The 17,244-nt window shown below is 46.7% G+C and overlaps 1 long non-coding RNA gene across 1 annotated transcript; it reads right to left on the bottom strand.

Moving 5' to 3' along the window:
• Positions 1-1,417: 1,417 nt before the first annotated feature.
• Positions 1,418-13,364, bottom strand: LOC144149177 (uncharacterized). The gene is made up of 2 exons (XR_013318219.1): positions 13,271-13,364; positions 1,418-1,607 (listed from the first exon to the last, which is right to left on the bottom strand). It is a non-coding gene; the product is annotated as an uncharacterized LOC144149177 (long non-coding RNA).
• Between the last annotated feature and the right edge of the window lie 3,880 nt (positions 13,365-17,244).

The following is a 17,244-nucleotide window of genomic DNA, read 5'->3' as shown; positions in this document are numbered from 1 at the left end:
AGAAGTGCCCAAGTGTGTTGAACCTCTTCGCGGATGACGTCATTCAGGGAAGCCACTTGAGGTTGCGGCGTCGTCGGAAAAAGCTTCCGAAGCTCCTCCCTGACCACTGCTCGGATGGTCTCACGCAGTGTGTTGGAGCTTGTAGCCCCGGAACCGATCGTCTCGGAAACCAGCACGTTGACCGGGCGATCGTACTGCCTCGTTCGAACTTCCAGCGTCTTCTCCATCGCGGCCTCCTCAGACGCGAATTCGGCCACCGTCTTGGGAGGATTGCGGACAAGGCAAGCAAAAAGCTCTTGCTTCACTCCTCGCATTAGAAACCTGAGCTTCTTTTCTTCGGTCATTCCAGGGTCCGCACGGCGAAAAAGTCGCTTCATCTCCTCAGCGAAGGTCACGACACCTTCGTTGGGGTGCTGCGTTCGAGTTTCAAGTAACAGCGCTGCGCGTTCTTTTCTGACCACGGTAGTGAAGGTCTTAGTGAACTCGCTTTTGAACTGAGCCCAGTTTGTCAAGGAGCTCTTGTGGTTCTCGAACAAAGTGCGAGCCGAATCTTCCAAGTAAAAGAAAACGTGCCGGAACGTTACTGCGTCGTCCCACCTGTTGAATTTCCGGACGCGCACCAGTTTCTCCAACCATTCTTCTGGGTCTTCTGCGGGGGCTCCCTGGAATGATGGCGGTTCCCGTGGCTGCTGCAGAACGACGGGAGGATTGGCTTGGTTGACCATGGTGCTGGTGGCGACGTCTTTCTTCTTCGCTTTCTCCGGTAGTAGGCCGAACTCAGGTGGTAAATCTTGCTGGCGGTGGCTGGCTCTTGTTGGACTGGCTTAGCGGCTTCCAAAGGTTGAAGTGGGCATCGTGACATCTGGTTGAAGTGGGCTTCGTGACATCTGGTGAGGTGCGGGGTACGCACCCTTCATACCCAGCACCTCCACCAGATGTCACGAAGCCAAGGACGACGCAGTTGTCCTGAAGGAGAAACAAGTTTATTGGAGCGAACTTGTGCTCCCCTAACAACTCAAAAGAATACAGAGGCGGCGAAACAGCGGTCAACAAAGTGACTTGCGTCGGCGAGCGTCGCAGAATCGAATGCCCCGGCGTCCGCACTGCAGGCTTTTTATCTTTCGGCGCGCGTGGTTCTCGAAACGTCGATTCGCATCGAGAACATAGTAGATCCAAGGAGATTATTCTGGGCTGTTCACGTTAGATCGGAATACTCTCCCTATCACAACAGATAACACATGCGGCACAGCAAGAAAGAATGGAACACGCGCTTCCCTTGGCGCAGAGATAACACAGACTGGCGCAGCCGGGCGGTAAAAGCAAAACACAAATAAACAAACCCAATGTATGGTTCGCGGCAATATGCTTTTGAGCAGCGCACTCGTTAGGTAGTTTGGCAAGACATGTCGCCAGCGAGTTCAAAATGAACAATTTTATTATATTGACCAGTTCTTTGGTTCAAAATAAGAAACTCCCGAACATTCGATGATCTCGGCGCTGGTCTCAGGCTAATGATATTCATCAGAGTAGCATCGGCCTATTGAATTGTCACCTCTCCCGAAGTAGCATTTGCAGCCTTGTGGGCAGTTATTACCGCTGGTGTCGCACTGAAAGTAAAAAAAATGAAATAAATCTAACATGTAACGACTAAAATGCTGCTTGAAGATCAGAGTATGAGATAAAAGCTAGATGTTTAGTTTGTTTCTCAAGAATAAAAGGTTGCATTCAACATGGGCTCCGCAGACCCATCCACGTACAAACGATATGTCGGTAAACACGAGAGCTTTTAATGACCTAACTTTCCATAAGAGGAGAACATTCCTTTATCATTCAGAATAACATCTTGCTGTTGCGCACAAAGTAGTCAGCCCGACTAAGCATAGTATAGAAACTGGGTATTCGCACACACTAAACTTTTTTACACCCTTTTAGCCACAAAGGGCGTAGCATAGGTGGAAAAAGGGTGTTGGGAGGCCTATACACCCTTTTTCTTGTGTCTCAACACCCTTTTTCTAGCTCTACGCCCTTTTTGTTTGAAAATAAGGGTGTTGACCAACTTCAACACCCTTGGTTTTTCTTAGGGTGTTGAAAGGGTGTGGAAAAGGTGTTCAGCTGTTCATTGAATAAGGCCATGTTCGGATGCATAATGGCACTGTAAAGAAGAAGACATCCCCTCATATACTCCTCTACTCGCAAGAAATTTCCAAACGCAAAAAAAAAATAATTGCTCTTATGCAATGATCGCTCGTTTCCTTATTGGGTGCACCTCATGCCCCAAGTTTAGCTTTGGCACGTGAAACACCAATTTGAACCTTCAAAATTAACAAGACTGTAGTCGTGTGGCGAAAAGGATGTTTACGAACTGCAACACGCTTGGCTTTCTGTAGGTTGTTGAAACGGTGTGAAATAGGTGTTCAGTTGCAAAAAAAGAACAGCGGAGCTGGGGGTCGACCTAGTTTCTTCCGGTGTTGCTAGGTTTTGTTATGTTTGCTAAGGTTTACAATGTTCTTGCTAAGCTAGGATGACCGCTCAGGGATGAGGCCAAATTTAACCAGATGTTACAAGGCTGTTCCAGTGTGCCCGCCTCCCCCCCCCTCCCCATTTCCAGGAGATCCAAGAGGGAAACAAGGGGGGTCGGCCCCCAGCGTTGCTGTTTCTCCAGTGTTGCACCACTATTGCAAGCTGCCCGAATTTTTTTACCTTTTAGAATCCAAAAAAAGACTAGTACCTTTGAAATGGTACAGTAAGAGGTGCGGATACGCATATGCCCCTTGTGCTCACACTCTAACAAGCTCGAAAGCCGACTTCACAGTCATAATACGCTATCTGCGGTGGTGCACCCTTTACAGGCGCCCCAGTTTTTTCTTTGTATGTTTTTGGTAATGCTGCCGAAACTACCTCCTGAAGCTTAAAGAGCTTCACTGGTAATAAATTATGCCAATTCATATTGCTGTAAACATCGTGAGGCACAACCCCCCCCCCCGCCCGCTTGTAGAGAATGTTCAGTCCACCCGTGTAAACAGGTACAAAATGCCTCCAAAATTGGAGGTCTCTCCACCTTTTTTCTTCGTTGGCGGTCTTTTCTCACACCCTTTTTTTCTTTACGCCCTGTTTCTTAGTTTCGAACACCCTAATTTGTAGCTTTACACCCTTCTGGGAAAAAGGGTGTTGAAATATTGAACACCCTTTTTGAAGGGTGTTGAGGTGGCAGGGAAGATTTGTATGATATTTAATAAAATTCTTTAAGTTACGGATCAGAAAAACTACCGCGTAATTAAAACATTTTTGCAAATCCACGTGTTGATTTGTATATTCTCGTAGTAAAATCCATACTTCCAAAATTAGCGCTAAAATATCAGTTTTTTGCGACAAGCCCACCGACTCCATCTGGGGGCTTTCCTCTGCTGGGTATAAAAGCAAGAACAGCGCATGTACTGCTAAGTAAGTATGCACTCCCTGTACCGCTTGCATCCCGTGTTCCAACTGTAACTTGTACGTATTGGCTGTTTGTGTTGAATGCTGCGCGCTCCACCGTTTGACATTGCCTCTGCGCATGCCATCACCTCAAAAAATGGGTGTGAGACTCCACACCTTTTTTTTAGGGTGTTGAGCATCCTCAACACCCTTTTTTAAAGGTGTTGAGCTCATCACCCTTTTTTCATCCATACACCCTTTTTTTGCCAAAACACCTTTTAAGGGTGTTAGCCATGGGACAAGATTTTTACACCCTTTTCGGCCCAAAAGGGTGTAAAAAAGTTTAGTAGTTCTCAAGTGTTATCATGCTGTTGTAATGGAACACCAATGCGTTATAGTCAAACTTCATGTTTCCCTGAATCCAGAACGGTCCTACGTACAGTATAGCATTTAGTAATACAAAGGTGGAGTGGTTATTCGCTAGGTAAAATATATTTTGGCTGTAGAATTAGAAATTTTCCAGTGTGCACACACAAAAGTACTATTGAGGGAACAAATTAACAGCGTTTTACGAAAACACAAATATCTGCACAGAATCAGTGTTTACATCTAGCAGTCTCTTTGTTTTTTTCATTGTTTAGTACATGCAGTAGTTATCCTTTGCCCTCTTTGTTCCCACCTGTCATATATTACATTTCATTCCGGTGGATACCACCCAAGTTCACTTAAAACGCTTCTTCGAAATGTCCTGCATTCATTTTTTGAAGGCGCACATAAATCAGATATCACCAAATTTCTTCCTTGACAGTACTATGACTGGCTTACTTGTGCAGTATTTATCAGAAGCCTGTTTTTCTAAGTGCGCATCAACACACACCTCTGGGCAGCTCTTTCGCGGAGTGGATTTCCCGCAGTCATACCGTATTCGCGGGAAAGAGGGAGACATCACTTTATTGAGCCTTAACCGGGTTCACGGGAGCGGTGTGGCCGTCGGTTTGAGGCCGGCGGTGACGTTTTCAGCGAGGGTGAGCAGAAGTATCTGGACCGCTGGGTCCGAGCTGCCCAGGGCTCCCACTGCTATTCATCAACTATAGAAGGAAAGTGGTCTTGAGGACAGGCCCACATAGAGTGGACCAGCGGGGCTGGGTCCCCACAAAGTGGACAATTTGGCGAGGGAAGTTGCGAGGGCTGAATTCAATGCAGTTGTGCTCGGCAGGCAAAAGAGTTTGTCTGCAGGAGTTGCCATAAGTGCTTCTGATGGTTGGTTTGCTCAGGGTGGGCAGGAGGGTATCGACGGCAAGAGAGGCGGTAATGCGTAGTGATTGTTGCAGATTTAGTAAGGAAGAGGAAGAGGACAAAGGCGGCTAACCGCCAACTATCATTGCGATCGGAGAGAGGGGAAAGAAGCTAAAAAACCTCGGTCCGGCTCAGCCATGGCCCCGCGCCCGCGTCCCGTTCGATAACATTATGGTGCCGAAACCCGGGAACGACGCACCAGCGGACTTCACAGCGCAGCGCCTTCAAGGTTGTGCGTGGCCTCTGTATGTCGGATCTTCTCATTTCGGAGGCCTCACCCTTGAACGGTGCCTGCCATGGCTGTGTGCTGGACGCAGACCCCCCTCCTAGAACCCGGAGATGAGCCCCACCCATCGGACAATCGCGACCCTTGCTTCGCTGCGCTCCCTGGTTCTGATGATTGGCAGGTCGTAGAAAGACTTAGAATTTCGCGGGCCATCCTCCGGGCGGACATAACTGAATTAGCCAGTACGACTGTTCGTGCCTTGCAATCATCAACACCGAATATCAGTATTCTTATGGATTTGTGCCGTGACGTAGAACAAAAACAGGATCAACTTCGATAGCTTGACGGGCTGATTCAGAACCTCCTCGACTTTGACACCTTCGTAAAGGACTTAGAAGAGGACGACGAGTACTCATACATAGTCAGTCGCGCTAAGGTTTTGCTAAAGGAGCGAATCTCCGAGAAAACGTTGAGAAGGGCGGGAACCGTGACGAAGACTTTGTCGCCACCTCAAAGGAAGCAGGGGCCTCTCAAAGGTGGCACCTCACAGAAAAAGGACGCCGCCAGCGCAGTCCTCCCCTTTGCAACAAGGGCTGCCTTCAAAACCGTGGGTTCGTCGTCGTCTGTGGCAGAGAGGATAGACCAGCACCGCGACTCTACATTTCCAACGTCGTCGTTAAACGAGGCCGCGGGATGTACCAGCACGACCGAGTTCGGCCAAGCAGCTGGCTCCGCAGATTTAGTAAGGATTTAGCAGATTTAGTAAGAATGTTACAGATTTAGTAAGGAAGAGGACAAAGGCGGCTAACCGCCAACTATCATTACGATCGGAGAGAGGGGAAAGAAGCTACCAAACCTCGGTCCGGCTCAGCCATGGCCTCGCGTCCGCGTCCCGTTCCATAACAGTGATATCATGGTACTTCGTTAACTCATCCCGGCAGCTGACCTGGCGCTGTGGTTGCGGACGAGGCTGGCACCGGAACGGATAGTGAATCCTCGTGCTGCGTTGTGTGCTGCCACATTTCCCCCCAAACCAGTGTGTGCCGGGGTACCGACAATGTTTACCAGGGAGGTCAGGGGATTCAGAACGAGAATTGTGGACGCCACGGACGATATGTACCCGCAGGCGAAGTTTTGGGTGGCCGTTTTTGAATCGGAGGTTATAATTGTAGGTGAAGGCCGAGTTGTTAGTGCGAACGCCATTGCTGCCTCCTCTGCCGCTGAAGGGGTGCTGGTGCAGACGCTCACAGAGAGTTCACAAGGGGGTCACTCGGTCTATTAATGATTGCCAGGGCAAAAGCGTCGTCATGGCGCTATTAGGCTGCATTCACGTACACAATATCAGGTTTGGTGGGGAATTTCTTGAAGAGCGCCCGCGCCCGTTGCTTCCTTCTACCTCGGTGATAGGTTGGATGCATGTTCCTCGGAAGAGGGCGGACGCGGAGGAAGTCGCGGATAGGCCGGGGGACGGGGATAGCCGGTTCGGAACAGACTTTGGGCCCGATACGAAGGTGGACCAGTATATGCTGTCCTGTGGACGTTGTTGAGAGCCGACGGAGCTGATTGATATGATTTGCCTCGACTAGTTCCTGGGCAGTATTATGAACCCCGAGATGCTCAAGCCTGGCAGTGGATGCACTCATACAAATTTGTAATGCAGCTTTGTAGCCCTTTCTGATGATAAAGTCAGTTTTGTTCATTTCTGCGTTCGGAACTCGAAGGTAGGGGAAGGAATATGTTATGCGACTAATGATAAATGCAATGAACAAGCCTGATCGTCTCCGTCTCCTTGAGACCATGGTAGTGTCCGGTAATTCGTCAGATGAGTCCAATTGTCTGAATAAAGTGTGAGCCTAACTTCGAGATAAATTTTGTATTGGTGCGAGTATGCTGAATGACAAGACCGAGGACTTTGAGGGTGCGCACCTCTGGGATCAAATGTTCCCTCAGGTAAATTTGATGTCGGGACCATTTCGAGACGCCGGTTTGGCTGGTAGGAGGAGAATCTCCGATTTTTCGGGAGAGCACTCGAGGCCCGCAAACTGTGCTTCCTCATTCACGACACGTGCACCTTGCTGTAACGTGTTGTCAATAAATGCGTCGCTGCTACCAGTGACCCATAGCGTAATATCATCCGTATATCGACTAAAATAAAAGTGCGGAAATTTTCCTTCGCAGAAACTTACTCCCCCTTGGGGATTTCCCCTAAATCTGGTCGATTATCACCAGTCCATCACTTAGAGTTGTTGATCATTCGCTCTCGCGCTACAAACGACTAGCCTCCTGGTTAGCTCAGTTGTTAGAGCGACTGCTCCGGTTAGGATGTGGTCCCGGGTTTGAATCCTGGGCCAGGAGGAATTTTTCTTCAACTGCGAAGTTTCTGAGAAAGGTGTATAGCTTTCCTTTGTAGGCGTGCAGCTGCATTGAGGTGGATGTCAAAATTTCCTTCGCACAAACTTACTCGACCTTGGAGATATTTCCCCTAAATCTGGTCGATTAACGTATAAGAACACTTCGAGGCTTTCCAAGATGGGATTCGTAGCTGTAATGACGTCGAAAGTTCATCACAGTCATATAGCCGCGCACAACGTTTTTGTGGAAAGTTCATATCTCGCACTTGTCTCCTATCTTGCAAAGACACTATGCCTAGGGCAGCTGAAATGGAGTGGTAGCTGTAAAAACGGTGGCGACCAATGTATCGATCATAGACAATACGAATGAACCTGCGCTGAAGATTTTCGATTGCGTCACTGGAAGAAACAGGCAGATTGTTCCGTATGACAGAGGCAAACTCAAGACTGGGTCTAATTAATGCGCAATAGAGAGTAAGAAGACAAAATGTTTGTGTGAGACGAGAAGCCATACCAAGAAATTGAAGTGCATGTTTAACAACGTTAGACACATGTGAACGAAAGTCCAGTTTTGAGTCCACTTGGATACCATTGTCCCGTAGAAGGCACTCGCGCTGTATTTCTTCATTTGAGAGGTTGCAATTAAACACAATGCCATCGCATTTTCTGCTGACTGACATAACAACCGTTTTCTTTAAATTCAATTGCAGTCGATTTTCAGTGCACCAGTGTTCGATAAAATAGATGACATTCTGCAGCAATATACTATCCCGCACACTCACTATCTTACGGAAGTGTTTTAGGTCATCTGCAAGCAACAAAGTCCTCGAGTGGCGTGCATGCGATGGCAGATCATTTATGAACACTAGAAATAACAACGGTCAAGGTTACAGCCCTTTGGCACGCCAGATAGAGACAAGTATGGCTTAGACAAACAATGTAAATGTTTCACTTGATTAGAGCGATTTTTCAAATAGCTGCCAAACCAGGAGCACTATGTTGGGCGTAGCCCGATTTGTTTGAGTTTCAAGAAAAGCAGTTCCTGCGAAATTTTATCACATCTTTTGTCAAGTCCAAATAAATTGTGTCGACTTGGCTTTTGTTAAACACAACGGGAGCGGTGTACCCCAGGAAAGCACACAAGTTTGCTGCAGTGGCCCTTCCCTTTACAAAGTCATGCTGGAAGGGGGAAATTTTTCCTTTCAGATAAAAGAACAACCGTTCGTAAAAAACAATCTCGAAGATTTCAGAAACAGCACGGAAGAGGGACACCGGCCTAAAATTGTTTACATTATATTACATGTTTACATCAGTTTACATCACATGAGTCTCTCAATATCATGGTCAATATGCAAGATCTCTAGGCGGGATTAAGCACTCGCTGTACATGGTCTACGGGCATTCTGCGCAGCAGTTTGGCGTTCCCTCTCCAGAGAATATTGCAACATCTTGTCTTGACCGCCCCGAACGATTTTCGGAGGCGCCGGCCGCCATTCGCTGTCACTCTCTCCGCAGCAGAACCGTACAACAGCTGCACGTTTTCAATTTGCATCTCTGTCTGGCAACGATTCGCGGCTCAAATTGCCTTGTTGCTGCTTGCTGCTGCGCACAAACCACAGCAAAAAATTGGTGGAAAATGTTTCGCTTCCCAACAGAACCCTAAAGACTCAAGTGTATCACAAATGTGCAGCGTGGTAAGTCGTGCGTGGTACGCCGTGCGTATTTGTACGTCTCCACAACGGAAACTACATTTGAAGAAGCTGTGATGTTGTTTCGTTGAAATAAAATTATGTTTTTCATCTTTTTTCACCATGTTGTTCCTCGTCTTGCTGGTGGTAACACGCACTTGCACACACTGGTATTTCGCTTAATGCATTGGCAGTTTCATTGGATTGTTTTCTCGTAGGTATCATTTGTACCCTGGATCATGTTTTGTGACTTTGTACCCTGTTACTGTAATGCCCAAAAGTGGATGCTGCAGGTGCTAGGATAAACGAACTAATGTGTAAGCATTCTTACGCCGCTTGGCCGCTTCATAAACTATACGTTTCTTTCATGACATCATCTGGGTCAATTTTGTTTGTTAATCGGATTAGGACGGTGAATATAGACCTGCAGCGATATTTCGTCGCATCATTATACTTTTATTAGTCAGATCTCGCTATGAATCGCCAAAGTGGCGATATCTCTCGGTCCTTAGTTTATCCTTGGGCTATATTCAGCGGTTTTTTGTTTCGTTTTGTTACATTTCTGTGGTCTTCTTTTAGCAAATATCCTCATTTACGATCACAGGCGTACACATGGGGGGGGGGGAGGAGGCGGACCCCAGATATTAGGAGACCTGCAATGGCGGGAGGTGATAATGAGCTCACTAAAGTACCAATAATTATGTTGCTGTCACAAGCTACAGATCATTCATGGCTTCGATGTCTGCTCTCACCCCTAGGCAGTGTGCAACGTTTTCGAACAAGAGCAATAGGGCAGAAAATATTTCCACTGCCTTGTATACAAGGCCGAAGGCATCTAGAAATTCCTTATTTTCAATTTCGAATTGATTCTATGTGCATGCAGCGTATCAGTGTATTCAAAGATTGCTGGTTTTTCTCATGCCACACGGCGCGCGCTGATTGGGCGCCGTAGAAGCGCCGGTGAGAGGAGCAATCGCGCCCTTGCTGAGGCGGCGCCGCGGTAACTGGCGTTAAACCGGGTTTAAGCAACTTGTATGCCCCATCTCCCCCAGTTCGGAATAGTGGCACGGGACAACGCGATGGCTGTGCAATGCCCAACCTGTGTGAAAAGAGAATTTATTATAAAACCTGCAACTGGTGGTCGCAGCGCCGCTACTAGTGTTAACAGCGGTGGCGAAAAACAGAAAAAAAAAACCGTATCCGTTTCCAAGTACTGTATGCAGTCAACACTTCGTACATCAAATGTCTGTGGTAGTGAAACAAGCTACTGCAAAATCAATCCGCAGAAAGTCCCAGGTGCCCAAAGAAAAGTTCAGAAACTACATGTAACTCAATACGGTACAATAAGTATGCTCGGGATGTTGTTCCTGACAACTATGGAGCGCGTGGACCAGCGTAACCGAAAGGCTTCTTCGCCTAGAGCTGCCAACTCCTTTTATAAGTGACTCACAAGGATCGAGCATACACGCCACAGCAGTGGAAACATAGCACGTTGCACCCGGACGCGAAGCCGCGCGGCAGCACGATTTCGCACAAAGCAAAATCACCAGCGCACACCAGGAACACGTCACCCAACACTGCACACAACACGTCATTTTAACGTGTGCTCATTCGAAATGTGAGACCAAACAACCTGCTTAACACAGTCCAAAATGTTGGCCTAGTGTCAAGAGCCTGTGGGTATTTGAGTGTAACCCAAATTATAGCCCGTCTAAAAACGGCTTGTGCTTGTGATTGACGATTGCTGAAGCGGACAGGGAACGTTACACCAATCTTTAATTGACTTTGAGCAAACGGGACGATGAATCAACGCATCTGGTTGTCTCGTCTCTTCTTCGTATCGTTTGTAACGCTGCCTCTTACCCTCAAAGTTATGTACCAACCGGTTCAAGCTTAAACTCTTCTTTCAGTCATGTTAGTTTATTTTGAACCGGTTTTATGCATTATAGGTTTTAGCATGCGTTACGTTGTAGCGCGAGGCGTTCAAAAACGAGTGGCCGGGTGTTTTAGTTCCGCGTTACATTGTAGCGCGAGGCGTTCGAAAATGAGTGTCCCGGTGTTTCAGTAGGTGACCACATGAGAATACGGCGGCATGAGACGCCGGAAGCAGGAGCTCCTAAGGGGCTTCGCCCCTAAAATGCTGACGGAGTAATAGGAGCGAACTTCTCAATCCGGCAGGCGCGGTGGAAGAACCGAAACATCTATGTAACATACCTCTCTCGTGAAGAGTCACTGCGCAGTACCTTCCCCGTTGAACTCTGACGGTTGAACGCAATTAAAGCAGCTATAAAGGTTACAGACACGATGCACGCCAGCGGAGGCGCGTGCACATGAATGCGCTTCCCTGTGCGTGCATCACGTGCTTCTCCGCCTTCTTTGTTTTGTAAACGTAGTTAGAGCAGTGTTTTCACAATTACGATCTGCCAACAACTCTACAAGCAAGGTATCGTTGACTGTAAATGTATTTTATGATCACAGAATGCGACTGCGCACGATAATTGATATCGGACTCCCGTTTTTGCAGCGCGCGGGCCGAGCGGCGAGAATCAATATGGCGGCTGCCGAAGCAGACGACGCGATTGTCTGCACCCGTAACGTAGGGGCGGCGAGGAGGAACATTCAGGCACTCTACTTTGACTATCAAACTTGTGCCGAAGTTCATTTATTTGCAACGGAGTTTAATGAACCGTAGTGGTAATTGGCTTCACTCTTCAAAGAAAACCGGGGGCGAGACCGATAAGGGGGAGGTCGATTGCAGTTCACTCGAACGGCTGGTTGACTCGAATAATGCCATTTCAATCGCCCGTGTAGCATAGGCGCTAAACACATATGCGATGGGTGGTGGAACGACCCTGCAATATACCTTGCCGAAAGCGGCATTGCGTGATCATTTGCTCGAGTTCTGTGTATACTGCAGCCGACGATAACAAGGCTGCATGCTGGCTTCAAAAATGCCGTGAAGTCATGCCGCCTGTTTTCGATTCATAACAAAATAAACTCGCTGTCGCGATAAAATAGTCCCAGGAAGGGCGTAGTGGTCATAGCTGACTAACGACGTCGCATCATCACAGAGTGATTGTTCCGGAAATGCGAAATCCCCTGGTTTGCTTGCGGAATGTACACACCAGAACAAAATAGTACAGGAGGCGATTTCAATGTTCCAAGTTTATTTGTCTTCAGTTTGCAGGCACATCACTCTATTTTTACTTGTAAGAAAAATATCACGCTTCGGAGCATCATCACCATATGTTTATCAGGGAGTTAGCCAAGAGGCCATGGAGAAATTACCTTTGATTGCTCATATCGCGTCCTGTAAACGTTTGGCCCCGGGTTTATTTATATGTCGTTTTCACCGAACGAGCGTGATACCGAATACAATAAAAATTCAAGACCCCATAACGATCTATACATTAAAAGCCGGTAAACGTTTTGTTTTTGCTTTATCGCAACAAACTGAACGTAAAGGCGCGCTCATATATTCAGCCTTTCTTGAGTCGCACATCCAGAAATCGGCATGCGCATAACATCCTTCCTTATCAAACTCGCACGAACCTTTTTAAATATTCAATTTTTCGTAGAACTATTGCTGATTGGAATTCGTTGTCTGAAAAAATTGTTTCATCGGAATCTGTAAGTGTTTTTGAGAGTGTACTGCTTACTGATATAGAAACGCAGTCAACCAGATAAACGACCTTGTCACATTTCCTTTGTATTTTGTCTGTTTTTAAATGCTGATGTTTTATTGATGCCCTGTTATCTGTTGTTAGCAGCAAAGTATTCTGCACACCTGGCATTGTTTTCGGAGACCTCTATGGTGTCTTCTTGATGTGATGTGTATTGAACCCTTCAGTAAGGTGTGTTATTTTGTTCATTGGCTGCGTTAAACCGTTTTTCAATGTTTCTAGTTATGCCGATATGTCTATTCCTTCTCTATTTGTTACTTAGGGTGCTTGTGCGCCATGTGGCTTCTGCCGTGCCACATAAAATGTATATCTGAATCACCATGTTCCCACCTGCATGGTCCTCCATGACCTCAGTATACTGTAAATAAATAAAAATAAATAAATTCTTTTAACGATACATTCTTGTGGTGGCACATTGGCCAGTTGGGCGAGTCGCTGCTCATTCATGTGCGCACGAAAACTTCGACAGGAAAGGTAAAAGACGAGCCCATTTTTGAGTTTTCCTCTGTATTAAACAGATATTACTGTAGCCTAAAAGTATATATGGCAAAACCAACACCCCTTTCAATTCTGTCCACTAGGGCCGTTAAACCAGAAAAAATTGTTACTCACTTCTCCGCCACACTTGTGTTCACTCTCCGGCGTATCTCGAAAGCTAAAAGCATCTGAATTGGTGAAACTGGCCAAGATAAAGCACAGAATCCTGAAAAGCAAGTTTCGAGCATGTTTAGAGGATAACGAGTTGACATTATTGAGTTCTATGCAAGGAACCGAAATTACATCTGGAAGAGGCGTTGCTGACGTGCCTCTTTACCCTGCATTAGTAGAAAAAGCTTTAAATATAACAGTTAGCCAGACCAGTATTTATTCTCGTTAGTTGCATAAAATGGTGCGGGACGTGAACTGAGGGCTGTTTTTGGACCTTGGTTGGGTCTCAGTCATGCTGCAGGTGCAATAAATTCTCTCTTGGTGTTTCTTTGGAGCCCAGAAGTGGACAGAGTTTTGTGACTGCAAATTTTGGTCGCATCAAATGACCTTTTCATTTTTACTGTTCTTTTTTGTTTTTTTGTTTTCTTTTTTCCTTTTCTTTTTTGCTTTCTTTCTCTTCTTCTTCTATCATCTAGCGTAGCAGGACAGTGCCATGGCTCAGCTAACCTCACTGTTCTTCATTAAAGGTTTTCTTCTCTCTCTCTCTCTCTCTCTCTCTCTGAATCGACAATTTCGCTTATTAGTTTTATGCAGTTGCCTAAGCGAAATTAAACTCTATTTTGAGGTCATCATCATCATCATCATCACCAGCCTATCTACGCCAACTGCAGGACAAAGGCCTCTCCCATTATTCTCCAATTACCCCGGTCCTGTGCCAACTGTGACCAATTTGTCCCCGCAAACTTCTTGATCTCATCTGCCCATCTAACTTTCTGCCGCCCCCTGCTACGCTTGCCTTCTCTCGGGATTCACTCTGTTACCCTTAATGACAAGCGGTTATCTTCCCTGCGCATTACATGTCCTGCCCACGTCGATTTCTTCTTCTTAATTTCCACCAGTATGTCCTTAACACGCGTTTGTTCCCTGACCCACTCGCTCTCTTCCTGTCCCTTAATGATACACCTATCATTTTCCGCTCCATTGCCCTGGGAGTCGTTCTATATTTAAGTTGAACCCTCTTAGTGAGCCTCCACGTTTCTGCCCCGTAGGTGAGTACCGGTAAGATTCAGCTGTCATAAACTTTCTTCTTCAGGGACAATGGTAGGCTGCTATTCATTATCTGAGAATGTCTGCCATATGCACCCCACCCCATTCTGATCCTTCTAATTATCTCTGCCTCATGGTTGGGATCCGGGGTCACAACTTGGCCTAAGTAGATATTTCTTTTACCACTTCCACTACTTCGCCCCCTATCCCAAACTGTTGTGCTGCCCCAAGGTTGTTGATCATTACTTTACTTTTCTGCATAATAATTTTCAGGCCCACGGTGCTACTCCGTTCATCTAGTGCGGAAAGCGTGCTTTACGATTCGTCCACCGAGTTACTTAGCAAGGCAACGTCATCAACAAATCCGAGGTTACTGAGGTATTCTCCATTAACCCTTACTCCCACCTGTTGGGGCTTGGGGTGTGGCCTGACCCCGGCGAGCATTGCCCGTAACGCACTCCCTCACCAGAGCACGATTGGCCACCCTGGTGCAGTAACGGCCACAACCTACCATGAATACGCCAATATTTTGGGGTACAAACTAAAAATTTCAAACGCCAACTTCCTCCAGCCTCTGGTTCGTAGCGAAAGTAAACAGAGGTAAACATTGCATCGTTACTTGTTTATAACAAGAGGTGCGTCCACGGAATCCAGGCTAGGGCAATTATGGTCGTTTGATAAGAGAAAATTCAAACAACGAAAAACAATGAATTGTGCAGCCAGTGAGGGGCATGATGCGAGACGTTTTATCTAATAACAAACTGGCACTACTGACTGACGAGAAGCACGCACTTAATGAACGGCTACTTGATGAGTGATACACTGATGGTTTGGGTTAGGTGGTCTTTCATATTAAACGCTTCCACAAAGCATAATGAACAAAAAGGAGAAAAATACGGTCGGGAAAACGTTTTGCTGCAGTTATTGTTCTTCCCAAGTTGTTTAAGGTTATTCACTTTGACGAGGTAGAAAATGAAGAGAACCAATAAGAATGACCCTGAAATCCTAAAAATAAGTTTGAGAAACTTACAGATGTGAAATAGCCGAGCTTTTTGAAAGGAAGGCTGATTGTAAGTGTGCTTGTGTGCGATATGGTGATAGCTGGGGAAACATTAAGAATATGGAGTTAAGAAACAGTGCTAAGATCAGCATTCGGCGGGGACCTAATCTATGCCTTAAAAGAAAGAAACGGATTTTGTAACGAACAGCTTGAAGTTGAAAGTAAAAGTGGCGGAAATACGAGGAATTGTGAGATAAGAAAAGTATATATTAAAAAAAAACTGCCGCGGTAGCTCAGTGGCTAAGGCATTGTGCTGCTGAGCACGAAATCGCGGGATCGATTCCCGGCCGCGGCGGCCGCTTTTCTGATGGAGGCGAAAAGCAAAAACGCCCGTGTGTACGAGATTTTGGCGCACGTTAAAGATCCCCAGGTCGTAAAAATCAATCCGGAGCCCTCCACTACGACACGCCTCACCGCCTGCGTTGCGTTGGCGCGTTAAACCCTACAATCAATCAATCAATCAATCAATCAATCAATCAAATCAATCAGGTATTAAACGTTATTTATTCTGGGCAGGCGCCACAAAGCTGAAATTTATGTGCAAATAAATTACCCTAAACTCAATGCAAGTTCGTAAATATTTGAACATTGTAAATTTACACAGACAAGGGTTTGTTCGGGAGTGTTCTCGAAAACAGCGCGCGCTGCAAGCGGAGTACCTCTTCATCGAGTGGAAGTTTCTTGCCGCTATGCGGGTTTAACCGCCGTAGACGGTTCAAACATGTAGAATTCACTTGAGGCAAGGTTACATTAATATGGCGATTGCACAAAACATGTAATCTAGTGGTTTGTTGCCGAAATAGCCGCACGCCTACATTGGGCTGCGCTTTCCCAGGTCATAATAGAGCGCCGCGATTTTAGGAATTGCGGGTCAGATATATCGTAACCGTCCAACAACCACTGTTCAGGCTAGTAGAACAAATGGAAAAGAGTATGTATTTGGGTAAGTTTGTGCATAGTTCCTGGAAGCAGCCACGCCAAAGACACGCCCTCGTATTCTTCAGTGTTTATGCGGTGACAATAATGCTTGTGATACGAATGACGATGACGATGAGGCAGGGCCACTCAGGAATGGAGCACGCCCGCGCAGGGCGATCGGCTCTGCCAGAAAATAGCGCTGCGTCAGCCCCCTGCGGTTTGGCACGGTTGACACACGGAACATTACTTTAGTTGGTCAAAACGACGTTCAAATCCAAATTGTTGGGGTCTAACGCGCCCATACGTCGTAGTGTACGGCTCGGGATTAAATTTGACCTACTGGGTACCTTTAACGTGAGCCAAAATCTCGACACACAGGCGTTTTTTGCTTTTCGGCTCCATCACAAAGGCAGCCACCGCAGCCGGGATAGAAACCGCGTCCTTGCGATCAGCACTACAGCGCCCCAAAGCAAGACTCATCTGACGTAACGGATCTTCATGTCGCCTCGTGCTACACGGTCACCCTTTCTTGTTATAAAAACTGGCCTGACGACCATTTCCTGCCGCTTCTTGGACGCTTATAATATGATTCTTTTGGGACACCTTGGTTTGATTTTTAGACAGCCAACTTTCGTATTCCCCTTTACTCAATGAATCTATACACGATGACTAATATACTTGAGGGCTAATGAAAAACACGTGGACTCGCTACGCCACGCGACGCCATCTTTGGTGCACTGCGTGCTCCCTACCGCGGTGCCGCTCAGCCGGTGACGTCCAGCTCGTCCTCTGCATAACAGCAGCTCCTGCTCTGAAGACTTCTCCGGTAACTCTTACTACGAAAAAATTCCCCGCATTTCCCCGAGGGGAAGAATGTGAAAGTGCGAATGCACGAGTCGAATTTGCGCGGTTC

This window comes from Haemaphysalis longicornis, unplaced genomic scaffold (genome assembly GCF_048455015.1).
Source record: "Haemaphysalis longicornis isolate Haplotype H1 unplaced genomic scaffold, Haemaphysalis longicornis Haplotype H1 scaffold_8, whole genome shotgun sequence".
Taxonomy (NCBI): Eukaryota; Metazoa; Arthropoda; class Arachnida; order Ixodida; family Ixodidae; genus Haemaphysalis; species Haemaphysalis longicornis.
This window is presented reverse-complemented; position numbering and strand designations above follow the sequence as displayed.